The sequence below is a fragment of the Pseudophryne corroboree genome, chromosome 5 (genome assembly GCF_028390025.1).
Source record: "Pseudophryne corroboree isolate aPseCor3 chromosome 5, aPseCor3.hap2, whole genome shotgun sequence".
Taxonomy (NCBI): Eukaryota; Metazoa; Chordata; class Amphibia; order Anura; family Myobatrachidae; genus Pseudophryne; species Pseudophryne corroboree.
The window spans coordinates 710,261,636-710,283,982 of NC_086448.1; positions in this window are offsets into that span (position 1 = coordinate 710,261,636).

Sequence of the window (22,347 nt, forward strand, 5' to 3'; positions counted from 1 at the left end):
TCTTTTTCCATTTATTCTCTTTCTGTCATTTTGTTTTAGAATAAATACACTTATTCTTCATATATACAGTGTATACTTGTCATTTAGTATTACAACCATTACCACCACATATTCAGGCGCAATTGTGTACCCTTATGTTATATATCTTTAAAGAGGTATTGGGTTTAACCTCCACCACAATTTTGCTGCCACAGCGTTTATCCACACAAGTAGAGCGCTGGATACAATTTGTTCACACTTTACAATAAATTGACAATTATTTTTACCGTTTTGAAGTGTGACATTTTTAAAACTTGGCAAAAGGTGTCTACTACCTCTGTACTATCATAATTGCAAATGTATATGAATTAGAACACCTTATGTACTGTTCCTTAGGCTTGCTGTGTTGTATGCGCTCTTCAGGTATTCCCCTACACATTTGACTTTACTAAACTCCATGAGACTATTCAGAGTCCCGTCCACTGTGCTTCACCAACATGGTGGGGTCCCAACAACTATGCACTGTCATCTGTAGCTTCAGGGCTGGTTCTAGAGTCTAGACCTTGTGGTGCCCAGGGCTGTGCCTCCTGTAGTTGTGCCCCCAGTAGCGCCGCTTACAAACACACAAAAAAAACCACACAATACTTACCTGCCCCGCTCCTGCTTCCCGACTGCTGCTGCACTGCCCTCCGTCTCTGGCCACCCTCCACAACAGTCTAAACCTCTCACAACGCCCACCAAAGCCATTGCAACTTGCTCAGTAATTGCATACTTCGTTGCAATTGCGATGCAGGCGCTAAGAACATCCAATCCACAGCCGCGGGAGCTGCGACACTGTAGTCATGTTTTATGTTTACGGGATTGCAGTGGCATGCCCCAAACACGGTCATGACATGCCTGTATTATTGCAGAAACTTCCCGTAACCTCCCCTAAAATGGCCTCTTTCTGTCAATCACTATGCGACTGATTCCTCACTGTGAGCGACATCGCAAAGGTACCTTGGCATGTGTGCACTGCAGCCGCAACGCGTGCGGAGTCTGCCGATAATCTCTGCTGCGACACCACAGAAGTTGCGACCACATCTGAATCAGGCACATAGCATGAATAGAATAGGTGTCTATGTCCATGTAGTATGTGAATAATTGAAATAATAGTCCAGAGCCATATATTGTTAACAGCAGTTTGAAGGGGGAAAAACAAGGGCAAATGGTAAATACCAACTTGTGTCTATTAGCCTGGCACAGTGATTTATGTTGGAAAAAGAACACTTAATTTTTTTTAACGATATTGCTGATTTAAAGATACATTATTTAACTATGCTTTCACCCCTGTATCAAATGCATCCTACAGAATGAAGCCATTTACCATGTCCAAGGTTATTGTGACACTTTCGAACTGCTCACATGCTTCATTTACAGATCGTATACGTTGTCATGTGACCGGGCAGAGTGGTGAAATGCAAAACGCATGTCTGAGTATCAAATTCCTTGGCCAGACTATCCAGGTGCACAAGGCAACTGTGCGACATTACTTGTACTTCTATTTGCTTTGATTCTGCATCAAGCTGTGTGATGTGATACAACCTGGCTGAACCCAAACTCACAAGCAAAGAAATGCACACTCTTCTGCTGACAATTTATTTTATTACCAAAAGGTCAAAAAGCATTGAACTATAAACAAATCTGCATTGGGAAAATGAAATGAACACTCGGAGATAAGTCTTAATAATAACAGCAAGCTGAGAATACCTATTTCCTATCGTGTAATCCTCTTTTAGGGCTCGTATACACAGTCCTAGGAAAACAATACTAGTTAAAGCACGGAAAAAATCCTTGTACTTTGTCCTCATTATAACAGCGTGTTAGAAGCACATTCATTAGTAAAACTGAAATCTATGCAGCAGCAGTTTGCTTTTAGGAGCAATCCCATAGTGTTGTATTTTACTGGGTGTAACGCTTCCGAGCGCTGCAGGCAACCTTTACATTGACGTGAAGCAGACTTTTCAGAAATTTCGTGTTTGCCTGCAGGTCAATTCGCTTACATCATTGTGTTTTGCCTGAAAACCAACTGCCATTTTAAATCTAACAACTATATTGCTGGAATCACACCGGGACTAGCAAATCGGAACCTATTACATGTGGGTCTTAAAGAGCTTTGAGAATGTGAAACCTATAATCACTTCATATCATCAGTCTAAGACAGTGTTTTTCAACCACTGTGCCGTGGCACACTAGTGTGCCCTGAGCAGACTCCAGGTGTGCCGCCATAGAAGCACAGCCAGGCCCGTCAGTGTTTTGCCGCTACTGAGGCCCTGGAATGGTCAATACTGGTGGGTTTAGTGATTGCAGAGCCAGTTCTAATTTTGGGCCCGGGCAGTGTTGGGCTCTTCCGGCTTTCTCAGATGTGGCTCAGGTGTTACCTATGGAGAAGCTGCTACATGACATCCGAGGACACACAACTGCAACATGCATCACCATTATATGTGAGTGTGCCTTGGCAATATTTAAATTTTATTCAGTGTGCCGCGAGTTATAATAGGTTGAAAATCTCTGGTCTAAGACATTCCAATCAAATCTGTTGATGATTCTCGCTCAATGTTACATCTACTGTATATCTGACATTATTTATTCTTCATATTGTATATTTTATAATGTCTTTGGAATTTACATATTGCAGTAAACTTTGCTGTTAAAGTTATCGGTATCATTATTTAGCATCATATTTAACCTATCCATGTCAACTAAATATAAAAAGGTTCAATTGTCTATGTGTGCCCAATCTCCCATCTAAAGTGATGGGAGATTGGTGGGTGCTATTCAATTGTTGCTGTTTTTTCACGCCGACTGTGCCCAGTGCTGGGTTTAGCGTGGAAAAATAGCTATGTCACTTCTTGCACATTTCTGCAAGAAGCGACATAGCTATTTTTCCACGCACTGGGCACAATCGGCGTGAAAAAACAGCAACAACAGCATTCGGGGTGGGGGGGGGGGGGGGGGGAGGAGGGTTGAACAGCAGCTGTTTGCCCTGATTTTAAGAACCATATAAAAGATGGGAGATAGTTTAGCAAATTATATAAATTCAATAAAGAGCCTAGAACATATTCCATACGTAAGCAACAAATTACAACACTCAAATGGGTCAATACAACTCTCGATGATGTGCTGCTAGACAACTCTGTGATGGCTGGATGTACAGAGGTCTCTTATTTTCCTGTGCACCTCTGTGGGGCATACTTGCCTACTATCACGGAAGCTGCGGGAGGCTCCCGTTTTTTGGAGGTAGCCCCCCGCACCCCCCGGAAGAGTAGGCAGGTCTCCCGCATCTTGCTCGCACCCTAATGATGCGGGCATAATGGAGATAATCTCCCGTATTCGCGGGTCCGTCGGGTGGGGAAGGGGTTAAAATGATGCAAATCACGTCATTTTAGCCCTGCCCCCTTCCCGCGGACCCACAGCGGTTTCTGATGTGGGGGCGGGGCTTGATGTCACAGTCCGGCCCCGCCTCCCGAAGTCTCCTGCAGCGTCATATTCTCCCGGAGAGGAGAAATCTAATGTAGGCAAGTAGGCTGTGGGGTACAAGGAGGAATGAGAGAATATTTGGGTGCGGCATGCCTTCACCGTTGCAGGGGAGCACCGCATTCACCAATGCTAAATAATGAGTTACTTGTAGTGCCATAGATTACAGTTCTGCATTCTTCTGGACCCATATACGGCAGGTTTTTAGAATGACAGGTTGAACTGTGAACAGACGCCCATTTGCAGCATAAATAGCCATGTTACAACACAAAGCTAATATCAAAGGTTGTATTATGTGAGATAAAAATAAAGCATGCAAAGACAATTACAAAATACCACACATATGGACTACTAACTTTATTGTGAAGACAATATGTGCATGGCTTACAAATGAAACTAAAGACAGATATTTGAACAGTTAATTATCCTGAAACAGTAAACCACAAAGCCATCTACTAAAGTGACCCAAAGTGCAGTGCGTTAAAGAACATATACAGAAATAAATAATAAAAACTGACCACTTTGTTAAATACCAGTGAAAGTTCAGGTTTTGGCAAAGAAGTAGGTTAGAGTTCAAAATCAGTAAAAACAGCAAAACCACAGGACATCCAGTCTGACTAAAAAGACAAAAAAATCTTAAACAAAAAGACAATTGAAAAGTACATGAGTATAATTATAACAACGTGCACCAAAAATATGACATGGAAAAAAAGGATTGGATAGAAGATTAGTATTTTCTCCTTGACAATGAGTGTGATGTAAAATGCAGTACTGTACGTTGCTATGTCGGTATGTGTTCTTTGAGGTACAGCTTCAGGTAACAAGGCTCAGGGTTCTATTCATGAAGCAGTGAAAAAAATTGGCAAGTGAGCCTGTGGAGAAGTTGCCCATGGCAACAAATCAGCTGCTCCATACAATTGTATAGTGTGCAAATTATAAATGTTACTTCAACGCTGATTGGTTGTCATAGGCAACTTCTCCACTGGCTCACTTCTTCACACTTTTCACTGCTTCATGAATAGACCCCAGAATCTGCTTAAAAAACCATATTTAAATAAAAAAATTATTTCTACAGGCAGTAAAATTCCTTGTTCTTTATGGTTATATTTCACAGAACAAATACATACAGTATTTTTGTTGTCGTTCCATTTTATAGATGAGCACCATTTGCTAGTACATTATTTACTAGTGATGAGCGGGTTCGGATCCTCGGGATCCGAACCCGCCCGAACTTCACCTTTTTTTTCACGGGTCCGAGCAACTCGGATCCTCCCGCCTTGCTCGGTTAACCTGAGCGCGCCCGAACGTCATCATCCCGCGGTCGGATTCTCGCGAGATTCGTATTCTATATAAGGAGCCGCGCGTCGCCGCCATTTTTCACTCGTGCATTGGAGATGATCGTGATAGGACGTGGCTGGCGTCCTCTCAGTTTCTATGTTCAGTGGGCTGCAAATATCTGTGCTCAGTGTGCTGCAAATATCTGTGCTCAGTGTGCTGCAAGTGCAAATATCTACGTTCTCTGCCTGAAAAACGCTCCATATCTGACTGTGCTCAGTGTGCTGCAACTATCTGTGCTCAGTGTGCTAATTGCTTTATTGTGGGGACTGGGGACCAGCAGTATTATATAGTAGGAGAACAGTGCAGAGTTTTGCTGACCAGTGACCACCAGTATTATACGTTCTCTGCCTGAAAAACGCTCCATATCTGTGCTGCATTGTAGTATATAGTAGGAGGACAGTGCAGAATTTTGCTGACCACCAGTATAACTATATATATAGCAGTACGGTACAGTAGTTCACTGCTCTACCTACCTCTGTGTCGTCAAGTATACTATCCATCCATACCTGTGGTGCATTTCAGTTTTGCACAGTTTGCTGACCACCAGTATATAATATATAGCAGTACGGTACAGTAGGCCACTGCTCTACCTACCTCTGTGTCGTCAAGTATACTATCCATCCATACCTGTGGTGCATTTCAGTTTTGCACAGTTTGCTGACCACCAGTATATAATACAGGTTGAGTATCCCATATCCAAATATTCAGAAATACGGAATATTCCGAAATACGGAGTTTTTTGAGTGAGAGTGAGATAGTGAAACCTTTGTTTTTTGATGGCTCAATGTACACAAACTTTGTTTAATACACAAAGTTATTAAAAATATTGTATTAAATGACCTTCAGGCTGTGTGTATAAGATGTATATGAAACATAAATGAATTGTGTGAATGTACACACACTTTGCTTGATGCACAAAGTTATAAAAAATATTGGCTAAAATTACCTTCAGGCTGTGTGTATAAGGTGTATATGTAACATAAATGCATTCTGTGCTTAGATTTAGTTCCCATCACCATGATATCTCATTATGGTGTGCAATTATTCCAAAATGCGGAAAAATCCGATATCCAAAATACCTCTGGTCCCAAGCATTTTGGATAAGGGATACTCAACCTGTATATAGCAGTACGGTACAGAAGGCCACTGCTCTACCTACCGCTGTGTCGTCAAGTATACTATCCATCCATACCTGTGGTGCATTTCAGTTTTGCACATTTTGCTGACCACCAGTATATAATATATAGCAGTATGGTACAGTAGGCCACTGCTCTACCTACCTCTGTGTTGTCAAGTATACTATACATCCATACCTGTGGTGCATTTCAGTTTTGCAGAGTTTGCTGACCACCAGTATATAATATATAGCAGTACGGTACAGTAGGCCACTGCTCTACCTACCTCTGTGTCGTCAAGTATACTATCCATCCATACCTGTGGTGCATTTCAGTTTTGCACAGTTTGCTGACCACCAGTATATAATATATAGCAGTACATTACAGTAGGCCACTGCTCTACCTACCTCTGTGTCGTCAAGTATACTATCCATCCATACCTGTGGTGCATTTCAGTTTTGCACAGTTTGCTGACCACCAGTATATAATATATAGCAGTACGGTACAGTAGGCCACTGCTCTACCTACCTCTGTGTCGTCAAGTATACTATCCATCCATACCTGTGGTGCATTTCAGTTTTGCACAGTTTGCTGACCACCAGTATATAATATATAGCAGTATGGTACAGTAGGCCACTGCTCTACCTACCTCTGTGTCGTCAAGTATACTATCCATCCATACCTGTGGTGCATTTCAGTTGTGCGCAGTATATACAGTAGTAGGCCATTGCTATTGATCTATTACTGGCATATAATTCTACACATTAAAAAATGGAGAACAAAAATGTGGAGGGTAAAATAGGGAAAGATCAAGATCCACTTCCACCTCGTGCTGAAGCTGCTGCCACTAGTCATGGCCGAGACTATGAAATGCCATCAACGTCGTCTGCCAAGGCCGATGCCCAATGTCATAGTAGAGAGCATGTAAAATCCAAAAAAATAAAGCTCGGTAAAATGACCTAAAAATCTAAATTAAAATCGTCTGAGGAGAAGCGTAAACTTGCCAATGTGCCATTTACGACACGGAGTGGCAAGGAACGGCTGAGGGCCTGGCCTATGTTCATGGCTAGTGGTTCAGCTTCACATGAGGATGGAAGCACTCATCCTCCTGCTAGAAAACTTAAAAGAGTTAAGATGGCAAAAGCACAGCATAGAACTGTGCATTCTTCTTAATCACAAATCCCCAAGGAGAGTCCAATTGTGTCGGTTGCGATGCCTGACCTTCCCAACACTGGACGGGAAGAGGTTGCGCCTTCCACCATTTGCACGCCCCCTGCAAGTGCTGGAAGGAGCACCCGCAGTCCAGTTCCTGATAGTCAAATTGAAGATGTCACTGTTGAAGTACACCAGGATGAGGATATGGGTGTTGCTGGCACTGGGGAGGAAATTGACAAGGAGGATTCTGATGGTGAGGTGGTTTGTTTAAGTCAGGCACCCGGGGAGACACCTGTTGTCCGTGGGACGAATATGGCCATTGACATGCCTGGTCAAAATACAAAAAAAAAAAAAATCACCTCTTCGGTGTGGAATTATTTCAACAGAAATGCGGACAACTGGTGTCAAGCCGTGTGTTGCCTTTGTCAAGCTGTAATAAGTAGGGGTAAGGACGTTAACCACCTAGGAACATCCTCCCTTATACGTCACCTGGACCGCATTCATCAGAAGTCAGTGACAAGATCAAAAACTTTGGATGACAGCGGAAGCAGTCCACTGACCACTAAATCCCTTCCTCTTGTAACCAAGCTCCTGCAAACCACACCACCAACTCCCTCAGTGTCAATTTCCTCCCTAGACAGGAAAGCCAATAGTCCTGCAGGCCATGTCACTGTCAAGTCTGACGAGTCCTCTCCTGCCTGGGATTCCTCCGATGCATCCTTGAGTGTAACGCCTACTGCTGCTGGCGCTGCTGTTGTTGCTGCTGAGAGTCGATCGTCATCCCAGAGGGGAAGTCGGAAGACCACTTGTACTACTTCCAGTAAGCAATTGACAGTACAACAGTCCTTTGCGAGGAAGATGAAATATCACTGCAGTCATCCTGCTGCAAAGCGGATAACTCAGGCCTTGGCAGCCTGGGTGGTGAGAAACGTGTTTCCGGTATCCACCGTTAATTCACAGGGAACTAGAGACTTGATTGAGGTACTGTGTCCCCAGTACCAAATACCATCTAGGTTCCATTTCTCTAGGCAGGCGATACCGAAAATGTACAAAGACGTCAGAAAAAGAGTCACCAGTGTCTTAAAAAATGCAGTTGTACACAATGTCCACTTAACCACGGATGTGGACAAGTGGAGCAGGGCAGACTCAGGACTATATGACTGTGACAGCCCACTGGGTAGATGTATTGCCTCCCGCAGCAAGAACAGCAGCGGCGGCACCAGTAGCAGCATCTCGCAAATGCCAACTCGTTCCTAGGCAGGCTACGCTTTGTATCACCGCTTTCCATAAGAGGCACACAGCTGACAACCTCTTACGGAAACTGAGGAACATCATCGCAGAATGGCTTACCCCAATTGGACTCTCCTGGGGATTTGTGACATCGGACAACGCCACCAATATTGTGCGTGCATTACATCTGGGCAAATTCCAGCACGTCCCATGTTTTGCACATACATTGAATTTGGTGGTGTAGAATTATTTAAAAAACGACAGGGGCGTGCAAGAGATGCTGTCGGTGGCCCGAAGAATTGCGGGCCACTTTCGGCATTCAGCCACCGCGTGCCGAAGACTGGAGCACCAGCAAACAGTCCTGAACCTGCCCTGCCATCATCTGAAGCAAGAGGTGGTAACGAGGTTTAATTCAACCCTCTATATGCTTCAGAGGATGGAGGAGCAGCAAAAGGCCATTCAAGTCTATACATCTGCCTACGATATAGGCAAAGGAGGGGGAATGCACCTGACTCAAGCGCAGTGGAGAATGATTTCAACGTTGTGCAAGATTCTGCAACCCTTTGAACTTGCCACACGTGAAGTCAGTTCAGACACTGCCAGCCTGAGTCAGGTCATTCCCCTCATCAGGCTTTTGCAGAAGAAGCTGGAGACATTGAAGGAGGAGCTAAAACAGAGCGATTCCGCTAGGCATGTGGGACTTGTGGATGGAGCCCTTAATTCGCTTAACCAGGATTCACGGGTGGTCAATCTGTTGAAATCAGAGCACTACATTTTGGCCACCGTGCTTGATCCTAGATTTAAAACCTACGTTGTATCTCTCTTTCTGGCAGACACTAGTCTGCAGAGGTTCAAAGACCTGCTGGTGAGAAAATTGTCAAGTCAAGTGGAACGTGACCCGTCAACAGCTCCTCCTTCACATTCTCCCGCAACTGGGGGTGCGAGGAAAAGGCTAAGAATTCCGAGCCCACCCACTGGCGGTGATGCAGGGCAGTCTGGAGCGAGTGCTGACATCTGGTCCGGACTGAAGGACCTGCCAACGATTACTGACATGTCGTCTACTGTCACTGCATATGATTCTGTCACCATTGAAAGAATGATGGAGGATTATATGAGTGACCGCATCCAAGTAGGCACGTCAGACTGTCCGTACGTATACTGGCAGGAAAAAGAGGCAATTTGGAGGCCCTTGCACAAACTGGCTTTATTTTACCTAAGTTGCCCCCCCTCCAGTGTGTACTCCGAAAGAGTGTTTAGTGCAGCCGCTCACCTTGTCAGCAATCGGCGTACGAGGTTACTTCCAGAAAATGTGGAGAAGATGATGTTCATCAAAATGAATTATAATCAATTCCTCCGTGGAGACATTCACCAGCAATTGCCTCCTGCAAGTACACAGGGACCTGAGATGGTGGATTCCAGTGGGGACGAATTAATAATCTGTGAGGAGGGGGATGTACACAGTGAAAGGGGTGAGGAATCGGAGGAAGAGGAGGAGGTGGACATCTTGCCTCTGTAGAGCCAGTTTGTGCAAGGAGAGATTGATTGCTTCTTTTTTTGGTGGGGGCCCAAACCAACCAGTCATTTCAGTCACAGTCGTGTGGCAGACCCTGTCGCTGAAATGATGGGTTTGTTAAAGTGTGCATGTCCTGTTTATACAACATAAGGGTGGGTGGGAGGGCCAAAGAACAATTCCATCTTTCACCTCTTTTTTCTTTCATTTTTCTTTGCATCATGTGCTGTTTGGGGACTATTTTTGGAAGTGCCATCCTGTCTGACACTGCAGTGCCACTCCTAGATGGGCCAGGTGTTTGTGTCGGCCACTTGGGTCGCTTAGCTTAGTCACACAGCTACCTCATTGCGCCTCTTTTTTTCTTTGTATCATGTGCTGTTTGGGGACTATTTTTTTGAAGTGCCATCCTGTCTGACACTGCAGTGCCACTCCTAGATGGGCCAGGTGTTTGTGTCGGCCACTTGGGTCGCTTAGCTTAGTCATCCAGCGACCTCGGTGCAAATTTTAGGACTAAAAATAATAAGATTTTACTTACCGATAAATCTATTTCTCGTAGTCCGTAGTGGATGCTGGGACTCCGTCAGGACCATGGGGATTAGCGGCTCCGCAGGAGACAGGGCACAAAAATAAAAGCTTTAGGACTAGGTGGTGTGCACTGGCTCCTCCCCCTATGACCCTCCTCCAAGCCTCAGTTAGGATACTGTGCCCGGACGAGCGTACACAATAAGGAAGGATTTTGAATCCCGGGTAAGACTCATACCAGCCACACCAATCACACCGTACAACTTGTGATCTGAACCCAGTTAACAGTATGACAAACGTAGGAGCCTCTGAACAGACGGCTCACAACAATAACAACCCGATTTTTTTGTAACAATAACTATGTACAAGTATTGCAGACAATCCGCACTTGGGATGGGCGCCCAGCATCCACTACGGACTACGAGAAATAGATTTATCGGTAAGTAAAATCTTATTTTCTCTGACGTCCTAGTGGATGCTGGGACTCCGTCAGGACCATGGGGATTATACATGCTGGGACTCCGTCAGGACCATGGGGATTATACCAAAGCTCCCAAACGGGCGGGAGAGTGCGGATGACTCTGCAGCACCGAATGAGAGAACTCCAGGTCCTCTTTAGCCAGGGTATCAAATTTGTAGAATTTTACAAACGTGTTCTCCCCCGACCACGTAGCTGCTCGGCAGAGTTGTAATGCCGAGACCCCTCGGGCAGCCGCCCAAGATGAGCCCACCTTCCTTGTGGAATGGGCCTTGATAGATTTAGGCTGTGGCAGGCCTGCCACAGAATGTGCAAGTTGAATTGTGCTACAAATCCAACGAGCAATCGTCTGCTTAGAAGCAGGAGCACCCAGCTTGTTGGGTGCATACAGTATAAACAGCGAGTCAGATTTTCTGACTCCAGCCGTCCTTGAAATATATATTTTCAATGCCCTGACAACGTCCAGCAACTTGGAATCTTCCAAATCGCTAGTAGCCGCAGGCACCACAATAGGCTGGTTCAGGTGAAACGCTGAAACCACCTTAGGCAGAAACTGAGGACGCGTCCGCAGTTCTGCCCTGTCCGAATGGAAAATCAGATATGGGCTTTTATACGATAAAGCCGCCAATTCTGACACTCTCCTGGCTGAAGCCAGGGCCAGTAGCATGGTTACTTTCCATGTAAGATATTTCAAATCCACCGATTTGAGTGGCTCAAACCAATGGGATTTGAGAAAATCCAAAACTACATTAAGATCCCACGGAGCCACTGGGGGCACAACCGGGGGCTGTATATGTAGTACTCCTTTTACAAAAGTCTGGACTTCAGGAACTGAAGCCAATTCTTTCTGGAAGAAAATCGACAGGGCCGAAATTTGAACCTTAATGGACCCTAATTTGAGGCCCATAGACAATCCTGTTTGCAGGAAATGTAGGAATCGACCCAGTTGAAATTCCTCCGTCGGGGCCTTCCTGGCCTCACACCACGCAACATATTTTCTCCAAATGCGGTGATAATGTTGTGCAGTCACCTCCTTCCTGGCTTTTACCAGGGTAGGGATGACCTCTTCCGGAATGCCTTTTTCCCTTAGAATTCGGCGTTCAACCGCCATGCCGTCAAACGCAGCCGCGGTAAGTCTTGGAATAGACACGGTCCCTGCTGAAGCAGGTCCCGTCTTAGAGGTAGAAGCCACGGATCTTCCGTGAGCATCTCCTGAAGTTCCGGGTACCAAGTTCTTCTTGGCCAATCCGGAGCCACGAGTATCGTTCTTACTCCCCTTTGCCGTATAATTCTCAGTACTTTTGGTATGAGAGGCAGAGGAGGAAACACATACACTGACTGGAACACCCACGGTGTTACCAGAGCGTCCACAGCTATTGCCTGAGGGTCTCTTGACCTGGCGCAATACCTGTCCAGTTTTTTGTTGAGGCGGGACGCCATCATATCCACCTTTGGTTTTTCCCAACGGTTCACAATCATGTGGAAGACTTCTGGATGAAGTCCCCACTCTCCCGGGTGTAGATCGTGTCTGCTGAGGAAGTCCGCTTCCCAGTTGTCCACTCCCGGAATGAACACTGCTGACAGTGCTATCACATGATCTTCCGCCCAGCGAAGAATCCTTGCAGCTTCTGCCATTGCCCTCCTGCTTCTTGTGCCGCCCTGTCTGTTTACGTGGGCGACTGCCGTGATGTTGTCCGACTGGATCAACACCGGCTGACCCTGAAGCAGGGGTTTTGTCAGGCTTAGAGCATTGTAAATCGCTCTTAGCTCCAGTATATTTATGTGAAGAGACATCTCCAGGCTTGACCACACTCCCTGGAAGTTTCTTCCCTGTGTGACCGCTCCCCAGCCTCTCAGACTGGCATCCGTGGTCACCAGGACCCAGTCCTGTATGCCGAATCTGCGGCCCTCTAACAGATGAGCACTCTGCAACCACCACAGAAGAGACACCCTTGTCCGTGGAGACAAAGTTATCCGCTGATGCATCTGCAGATGCGATCCGGACCATTTGTCCAGCAGATCCCACTGAAAAGTTCGTGCGTGGAATCTGCCGAATGGAATCGCTTCGTAAGAAGCCATCATTTTTCCCAGGACTCTTGTGCATTGATGCACAGACACTTTTCCTGGTTTTAGGAGGTTCCTGACAAGTTCGGATAACTCCCTGGCTTTCTCCTCCGGAAGAAACACCTTTTTCTGAACCGTGTCCAGAATCATTCCCAGGAACAGCAGACGTGTCGTCGGGGTCAATTGAGATTTTGGAAAATTCAGAATCCACCCGTGCTGTTGCAGCACTACTTGGGTTAGTGCTACTACGTCCCCCAGCTGTTCTCTGGACCTTGCCCTTATCAGGAGATCGTCCAAGTAAGGGATAATTAATACGCCTTTTCTTCGCAGAAGAAACATCATTTCGGCCATTACCTTGGTAAAGACCCGAGGTGCCGTGGACAATCCAAACGGCAGCGTCTGAAACTGATAATGACAGTTTTGCACCACGAACCTGAGGTACCCTTGATGTGAAGGGCAAATTGGGACATGCAGGTAAGCATCCTTGATGTCCAGGGACACCATAAAGTCCCCTTCTTCCAGATTCGCTATCACTGCTCTGAGTGACTCCATCTTGAACTTGAATTTTTGTATGTACAGGTTCAAAGATTTCAGATTTAGAATAGGTCTTACCGAGCCGTCCGGCTTCGGTACCACAAATAGTGTGGAATAATACCCCTTTCCCTGTTGTAGGAGGGGTACCTTGACTATCACCTGCTGAGAATACAGCTTGTGAATGGCTTCCAATACCGTCGCCCTGTCTGAGGGAGACGTTGGCAGAGCAGACTTTAGGAACCGGCGAGGGGGAGACTTCTCGAATTCCAACCTGTAACCCTGAGATACTACCTGCAGGATCCAGGGGTCCACCTGTGAGTGAGCCCACTGTGCGCTGAAATTCTTGAGTCGACCCCCCACCGCCCCTGCGTCCGCTTGTAAAGCCCCAACGTCATGCTGAGGGCTTTGCAGAAGCCGGGGAGGGCTTCTGCTCCTGGGAGGGAGCTGCTTGGTGCACTCTCTTACCCTTTCCTTTGCCTCTGGGCAGATATGACTGTCCTTTTGCCCGCTTGTTCTTATAGGAACGAAAGGACTGCGGCAGAAAAGACGGTGTCTTTTTCTGTTGGGAGGGGACCTGAGGTAAAAAGGTGGATTTCCCGGCTGTTGCCGTGGCCACCAAATCCGATAGACCGACCCCAAATAATTCCTCCCCTTTATACGGCAATACTTCCATATGCCGCTTGGAATCCGCATCACCTGACCACTGTCGCGTCCATAAACTTCTTCTGGCAGATATGGACATCGCACTTACTCTCGATGCCAGAGTGCAAATATCCCTCTGAGCATCTCGCATATAAAGAAAAGCATCCTTTAATTGCTCTATAGTCAATAAAATACTGTCCCTATCCAGGGTATCAATATTTTCAGTCAGGGAATCCGACCAAACCACCCCAGCACTGCACATCCATGCAGAGGCGATGGCTGGTCGCAGTATAACACCAGTATGAGTGTATATACTTTTCAGGGTAGTTTCCAGCCTCCTATCAGCTGGATCCTTGAGGGCGGCCGTTTCAGGAGACGGTAACGCCACTTGTTTTGATAAGCGTGTGAGTGCCTTATCCACCCTAGGAGGTGTTTCCCAGCGCGCCCTAACCTCTGGCGGGAAAGGATATAATGCCAATAACTTCTTTGAAATTAGCAGTTTTCTATCGGGGTTAACCCACGCTTCATCACACACTTCATTCAATTCCTCTGATTCAGGAAAAACTACAGGTAGTTTTTTCAGACCCCACATAATACCCCTTTTTGTGGTACTTGCAGTATCAGAGATATGCAAAGCCTCCTTCATTGCCGTGATCATATAACGTGTGGCCCTACTGGAAAATACGTTTGTTTCTTCACCGTCGACACTAGATTCGGTGTCCGTGTCTGGGTCTGTGTCGACCGACTGAGGTAAAGGGTGTTTTACAGCCCCTGACGGTGTGTGAGACGCCTGGACAGGTACTAACTGGTTTGCCGGCCGTCTCATGTCGTCAACTGATTTTTGTAACGTGCTGACATTATCACGTAATTCCATAAACAAAGCCATCCATTCCGGTGTCGACTCCCTAGGGGGTGACATCACCATTACCGGCAATTGCTCCGCCTCCACACCAGCATCGTCCTCATACATGTCGACACACACGTACCGACACACAGCAGACACACAGGGAATGCTCTTATCGAAGACAGGACCCCACTAGCCCTTTGGGGAGACAGAGGGAGAGTTTGCCAGCACACACCCAAGCGCTATAAATATATAGGAACAACCCTACAGAAGTGTTGTTTCCTTTATAGCAGCTTAATATATCAATATCGCCAAAAAAGTGCCCCCCCTCTCTGTTTTTTTACCCTGTTTCTGTAGTGCAGTGCAGGGGAGAGTCCTGGGAGCCTTCCTCGCAGCGGAGCTGTGCAGGAAAATGGCGCTGTGTGCTGAGGAGATAGGCCCCGCCCCCTATTTCGGCGGGCTCTTCTCCCGGTGTTTGTGAGACCTGGCAGGGGTTAAATACATCCATATAGCCCCAGGGGCTATATGTGATGTATTTTTAGCCAGAACAAGGTATTATCATTGCTGCCCAGGGCGCCCCCCCCCCAGCGCCCTGCACCCTCAGTGACCGCTGGTGTGAAGTGTGCTGACAACAATGGCGCACAGCTGCAGTGCTGTGCGCTACCTCATGAAGACTGAAAAGTCTTCTGCCGCCGGTTTCTGGACCTCTTCACTTTTCGGCATCTGCAAGGGGGTCGGCGGCGCGGCTCCGGGACCGGACTCCATGGCTGGGCCTGTGTTCGATCCCTCTGGAGCTAATGGTGTCCAGTAGCCTAAGAAGCCAATCCATCCTGCACGCAGGTGAGTTCACTTCTTCTCCCATAAGTCCCTCGTTGCAGTGAGCCTGTTGCCAGCAGGACTCACTGAAAATAAAAAACCTAATAACTTTTTCTAAGCAGCTCTTTAGGAGAGCCACCTAGATTGCACCCTGCTCGGACGGGCACAAAAACCTAACTGTGGCTTGGAGGAGGGTCATAGGGGGAGGAGCCAGTGCACACCACCTAGTCCTAAAGCTTTTATTTTTGTGCCCTGTCTCCTGCGGAGCCGCTAATCCCCATGGTCCTGACGGAGTCCCAGCATCCACTAGGACGTCAGAGAAAATATTGTGAGGTGTGAGGTGTTCAGAATAGACTGAAAATTAGTGGAAATTATGGTTATTGAGGTTAATAATACTATGGGATCAAAATGACCCCCAAATTCTATGATTTAAGCTGTTTTTGAGGGTTTTTTGTAAAAAAAAACCCGAATCCAAAACACACCCGAATCCGACAAAAAATTTTCAGGGAGGTTTTGCCAAAACGCTTCCGAATCCAAAACACGGCCACGGAACCGAATCCAAAACCCGAAAAATTTCCGGTGCACATCACTATTATTTACTGGACCGGTTGTATCAGTTGTACAAAATGATAAAAAGTAAAATGTGTATATTTTTTTGTGTCAAGGTGGGGAGCAGAGATTTTCCATTTTATGGAACCAAAGGGCATGCTGGGACTATTATTTCCAAAACTGATGGAATGCCAAAGTATTGAAAAGATAGCTATAGCTAAAACATGAGGAATTCCACACAAAAACACAACACTGGGGAATTGCCAGACAAGATGAACAGTTCCAATGTTTTGCCTAGATTTATGGGAGAGCCAATATTTATATGAACACCTGACTTCCACTTCCTGTTTTGAAGAACCAGGCTACTGTATGTAGTGCATGCTATTCCCATTTCAAGTCTAATATACCTTATGTAATAGATTTACGAATAATTACATATATCTGTGTGAAGAGGAAGTCTGTAATACAAAATACAGACAGATTACCACTCCCTTTACATGCTGATGATAGAAAGTATACTTCACTGCCAGACATTTGTTTAGAAGGAAGCATTACAGGAGGGAGTAGAGAATGGGGAATTCCCTAAGGTTGCCAGCTGCTTGTATAAACTCACTAGATCAGGTGTTAGGCAATGTTCAGCTTTCCAGCTGCTGTGGAACTACATATACCAGCATGCCCTGCCATAATTTTGCTGTTAGAGCATACTAAACCTATGGCAGAGCATGCTGGGATGTGTCGCTCCCCAGCAGCCAGAGTGTTGAACATTGCATTTGAGCTTATTTACTAACATTACATTTATATGTAATATTTGCACTTATCCATTTCAACCAATAAGAAATTAGTTTGCAACAGTCTAGCACAAGCAGTGGCGGATTCAGGGGGGGGGGGGCACCCAGGCACGTGCCCCCCCTGTCGTTTAGGATGATTTTTGAATCCTTTATATTAACTATATTGGCCGGAGTTGCGCGGCAGTGCGGGGGGTGTGTGGATATGGTGGAGAGCGTGGGCGTGATTTGGAGGCGCTCCCTCTACCTCCCTTCAGCCCGGACTGCTGCTGCCGCCGGATCCCGCCGCTGCCCGTACTAGGCACAGTGAAGCTCTCGTCTCCGGCGGAGGTGCGGGGGGGGACTACTGCTGCCGCCGCCGCCGGGTCCCGCCGCTGCCTGCACAGTGACAGGGTGAAGCTCTCGTATCCAGCATTCCCTGTCACGCAGGCCGGGTGCTGGGCAGCTCAGGGTCTCCAAACTCCTCTCTGGTGCTCTCTCACTCATTGTATGGTTGGTTCTATTCTAGCATCTACCCTCATTGTATCCCACATCCTGCATTATTTGCATGCACACATGCTTCCTTACCCTGATTGCACCATACAGTGTCAACTAGCAGTGCAGAGGGGTGAGGAGGCATCCACAAAGCAGCACTGGACCTTTGGTAATATGGGGAGGGGGGGTCTTCTGTGCTTGGGAAGATTATCTATTTGGGGGGGGGGTGGTCTTCAGTTTGCCGGCTGTCAGTATCCCAGCCAACAGTATACCGGCGCCAGAATCCCATCACCCGGCATACCGACACCTATTCTCCCTCTTGGGGGTCCACGACCCCCTTGGAGGGAGAATAGATAGCGTGGCGTGCCACCGTGCTCACCCAGCTGTCGGCATGCCGGTAGTCGGGATTCCGGCGCTGGTATGCTGGCTGCCGGGAGCCCAGCCACCGGCATACCATACTACACCCATTTGAGGGTAGGGGGGGGTCTTCTGTGCTGTGAGGTGTGTAATGGAGGATATTGTAATTTGAATATTGAAGGAATGGGGGAGCTGTGATGTAATGAAGCCTGGAGAGTGCATTGAGGTGGAGTGCTGAGAGGTAGGCATTGAAGGGCGGGTAGCGGTGCTCTGCCCAGAACTAGTTACATACTCTTTCACCCTGTCACCCAAACATCTGCCCTACAGACACGCAACCTGACCCATACCAGACTGGTTCCCACACACTCACCCTGTCCCCTACCAGACCTGTCCCTGCACACTCACTCCGACCCCTACCAGACCTGTCCCTGCACATTCACCCTGTACCCTACCAGATCTGTCCCTGTACACTTACCCTGTCCCCTACCAGATCTGTCCCTGCACACTTACCCTGTCCCCTACCAGATCTGTCCCTGCACACTTACCCTGTCCCCTACCAGACCTGTCCCTGTACACTCACCCTGTCCCCTACCAGACCTGTCCCTGCACTCACTCCTATCCCTACCAGACCTGTTCCTGCACACTCACCCTGTCCCCTACCAGACCTGTCCCTGCACACTCACTCCTATCCCTACCAGACCTGTCCCTGCACACTCACCCTGTCCCCTACCAGACCTGTCCCTGCACACTCACCCTGTCCCCTACCAGACCTGTCCCTGCACACTCGCTCCGACCCCTACCAGATCTGTCCCTGCACACTTACCCTGTCCCCTACCAGGCCTGTCCCTGCACACTCACTCTGTACCTTACCAAACCTGTCCCCGCACATTCACCTTGTCCCCTACCAGACTTGTCATTTTGAGGTTGTGGCTCGTCGGCATGCCATTCCCTGTGAGGCCACAACCCTTGTTATGAGACCACATTCAGGAGCATGAGCAAAAGAACCCCCCCCCCCCACCGACTTCCACTATCATGGTGCCCCCCCTGTCATTTTGTTCTGGATCCGCCCCTGAGCACAAGTTATATGAAAGTAACTGCCTGGTTACTGTTCCTTACTGCAAATGTTACTATGTTAGTGAGTGAAGGCTTCTGTCTCACAGATGGTACTTTCATACTTGGGAGTATATTTACTAAAGATTGATTTTCATTGATTTTAAATAGAAGAAACACAATCAAAATCGATGTTGTGTTTCAGGGACTACAACAAACATTCACTAACAGATGATTTTTAATATTCCTTTCAAATCTTAGTAAATGTGTGTTTTAGCTCTGGAAACACAACATCGACTTTGATAGATTGTAAATCAATTAAAATTTAGGAAAATTGACCTTTAGTAAATTTACACCTTACTTTTGGTGCATAATTCTAATAATTAAGAACAAAAAATAATTATAAATAATTCTAACTATTAAGAACTGTAAGACTGGAGTCTGTTAGGCATTCGAGACATTTAGGAAACCATTTAGGTTCCATTTATTAAACCAAGAAAACCAAAAGAACATTACTTGTATTTGTCTACTTGCATTATGTGTGTGTACATCTAGGATTGGGAATGCCCACCAAGCTTCTTCACACTGGTTTAGCTATAGACTTCTCTTACAAAATCCTTGCGCAAGATAATAGTACTGTGCACAGACTTCTGACAGTACCAAATTAAATTGTATGACAGACATACATGTTAGCAGGCAACTGCAGAAATGGACAGGAGGGGGGCAACTAGTATTAATGAGCCACTTTTTGCTCTATGAGTATCTCATTACATAGACCCCAATGAGTTTAGTGAAGACTGCATGAAGACAGGTACAGGAAAATATGTAAAAGTGATATAAAGGTGGGAAAAGCCTTCAAATGTGGTTGGATAGTAGCATGGAGGAGGAGGAGGAAGGTGGGCAGGCTAAAGGTCAGGTTAATGATATTTGAACTACCATTATGGTGCAGATATTGTACAATATCACGGTTAATTTATCTACGGAATGCAGTCACCATCTTGACACCACAATGCCGACAGTTATGTTAAAAATATCATTTGCCGAATGCTGACATTCTCAGGATGCTGACAGATAGTATTAGACTGCAGGAATAGAGGATTAGGTTTAGCCTGCGGGAGGGGAGGGTTAGGCTGCGGGAGGGGAGGTTAGGCTTGCGGGAGGGGAGGTCAGGCTGTGGGAGAGGAGGGTTTGGGTTAGGCTGCGGGAGGGGAGGTTAGGCTTGCGGGAGAGGAGGGTTAGGCTGTGGGAGGGGAGGGTCAGGCAGCGGGAGGGGAGGGTTTGGGTTAGGCTGTGGGAGGGGAGGTTAGGCTTGCGGGAGGGGAGGTCAGGATGTGGGAGGGGAGGGTTTGGGTTAGGCTGTGGGAGGGGAGGTTAGGCTTGTGGGAGGGGAGCGTTAGGCTGTGGGAGGGGAGGTTAGGCTGCGGGAGGGTTTGGGTTAGGCTGTGGGAGGGGAGGGTTAGGCTGTGGGAGGGGAGGGTCAGGCAGCGGGAGGGAAGGGTTTGGGTTAGGCTGTGGGAGGGGAGGATAGACTTGCGGGAGGGGAGGTCAGGCTGTGGGAGGGGAGGGTTTGGGTTAGGCTGCGGGAGGGGAGGTTAGGCTGCTGGAGGGTTTGGGTTAGGCTGTGGGAGGGGAGGTTAGGCTTGCGGGAGGGGAGGGTTAGGCTGTGGGAGGGGAGGGTTTGGGTTAGGCTGTGGGAGGGGAGGTTAGGCTTGCGGGAGGGGAGGGTTAGGCTGTGGGAGGGGAGTGTCAGGCAGCGGGAGGGGAGGGTTTGGGTTAGGCTGTGGGAGGGGAGGTTAGGCTGCGGGAGGGGAGGGTTTGGGTTAGGCTGCGGGAGGGGAGGTTAGGCTGCGGGAGGGTTTGGGTTAGGCTGTGGGAGGAGAGGGTCAGGCAGCGGGAGGGTTTGTGTTAGGCTGTGGGAGAGGAGGGTTAGGCTGTGGGAGGGGAGGGTTTGGGTTAGGCTGTGTGAGAGGAGGGTTAGGCTGTGGGAGGGGAGGGTCAGGCAGCGGGAGGGGAGGGTTTGGGTTAGGCTGTGGGAGGGGAGGTTCAGGCAGCAGGAGGGGAGGGTTTGGGTTAGGCTGTGGGAGGGGAGGTCAGGCTTGCGGGAGGGGAGGTCAGGCTGTGAGAGGGGAGGGTTTGGGTTAGGCTGCGGGAGGGGAGGTTAGGCTGCAGTAGGGTTTTGGTTAGGCTGTGGGAGGGGAGGTTAGGCTGTGGGAGGGGAGGGTCAGGCAGCAGGAGGGGAGGGTTTGGGTTAGGCTGTGGGAGGGGAGGGTTACACTGCAGGAGGGGAGGGGAGGTTAGGCTGTCTGAGGGGAGGGGAAGGGTAAATCTGGGTACACACTAGGCAATATGTATCAGCCACAAAACAATGGAGAGCGGTCCTTGAGCGCTGCTAGATGATCCAAACAGTTCCTGATGACCTGTATATTATTGATATGGGTGGAAGAGTACAATCAATCAACCAACCGGTGAACACTGTACTGCAATCACTGTACAGGAACCTTTGAACTCACCGTAACTCAGTGAGATGCGTTCACGTAAAGGTTTCTTTGATTGGTCGTGATTTATCTTCCACCAATAGCCACATATAAGCACATATGAAATAACACTCACCTGGGCTCAAAGGCCCTATATGCACCAAAAGGTTTCTTTCATCCACGTGTTTTCAAGCAAGCAGGCGTGACCAGAAGTTCATAAAAACAATTTATTCGTCCATAAAAAATAGTCTAAAAAGACGTACAGGTAAAAGAATTTCCTCCTGATTTGGCTGGGAGATGTTTTGTTCCACTCTAAACCCCAAAGGTATATGGAAGACTTCTTTAAGAGAAAAAAACACTCCTCACCATACCGTTCCCAGGACACGTGTAAGATGGGGCGTTCTCTCTCAGATGTTTAGCGAAAAAAGCTTCCAGCCGATAGGGTAAATTAGAATGGACAGACACCCTGAGGAAGGAAGACATTCCGAAACGCGTTGGTGTTCTGGAGATCCCCTGTTTGCTGGTGTCCATTCTAATTTACCCTATCGGCTGGAAGCTTTTTTCGCTAAACATCTGAGAGAGAACGCCCCATCTTACACGTGTCCTGGGAACGGTATGGTGAGGAGTGTTTTTTTCTCTTAAAGAAGTCTTCCATATACCTTTGGGGTTTAGAGTGGAACAAAACATCTCCCAGCCAAATCAGGAGGAAATTCTTTTACCTGTACGTCTTTTTAGACTATTTTTTATGGACGAATAAATTGTTTTTATGAACTTCTGGTCACGCCTGCTTGCTTGAAAACACGTGGATGAAAGAAACCTTTTGGTGCATATAGGGCCTTTGAGCCCAGGTGAGTGTTATTTCATATGTGCTTATATGTGGCTATTGGTGGAAGATAAATCACGACCAATCAAAGA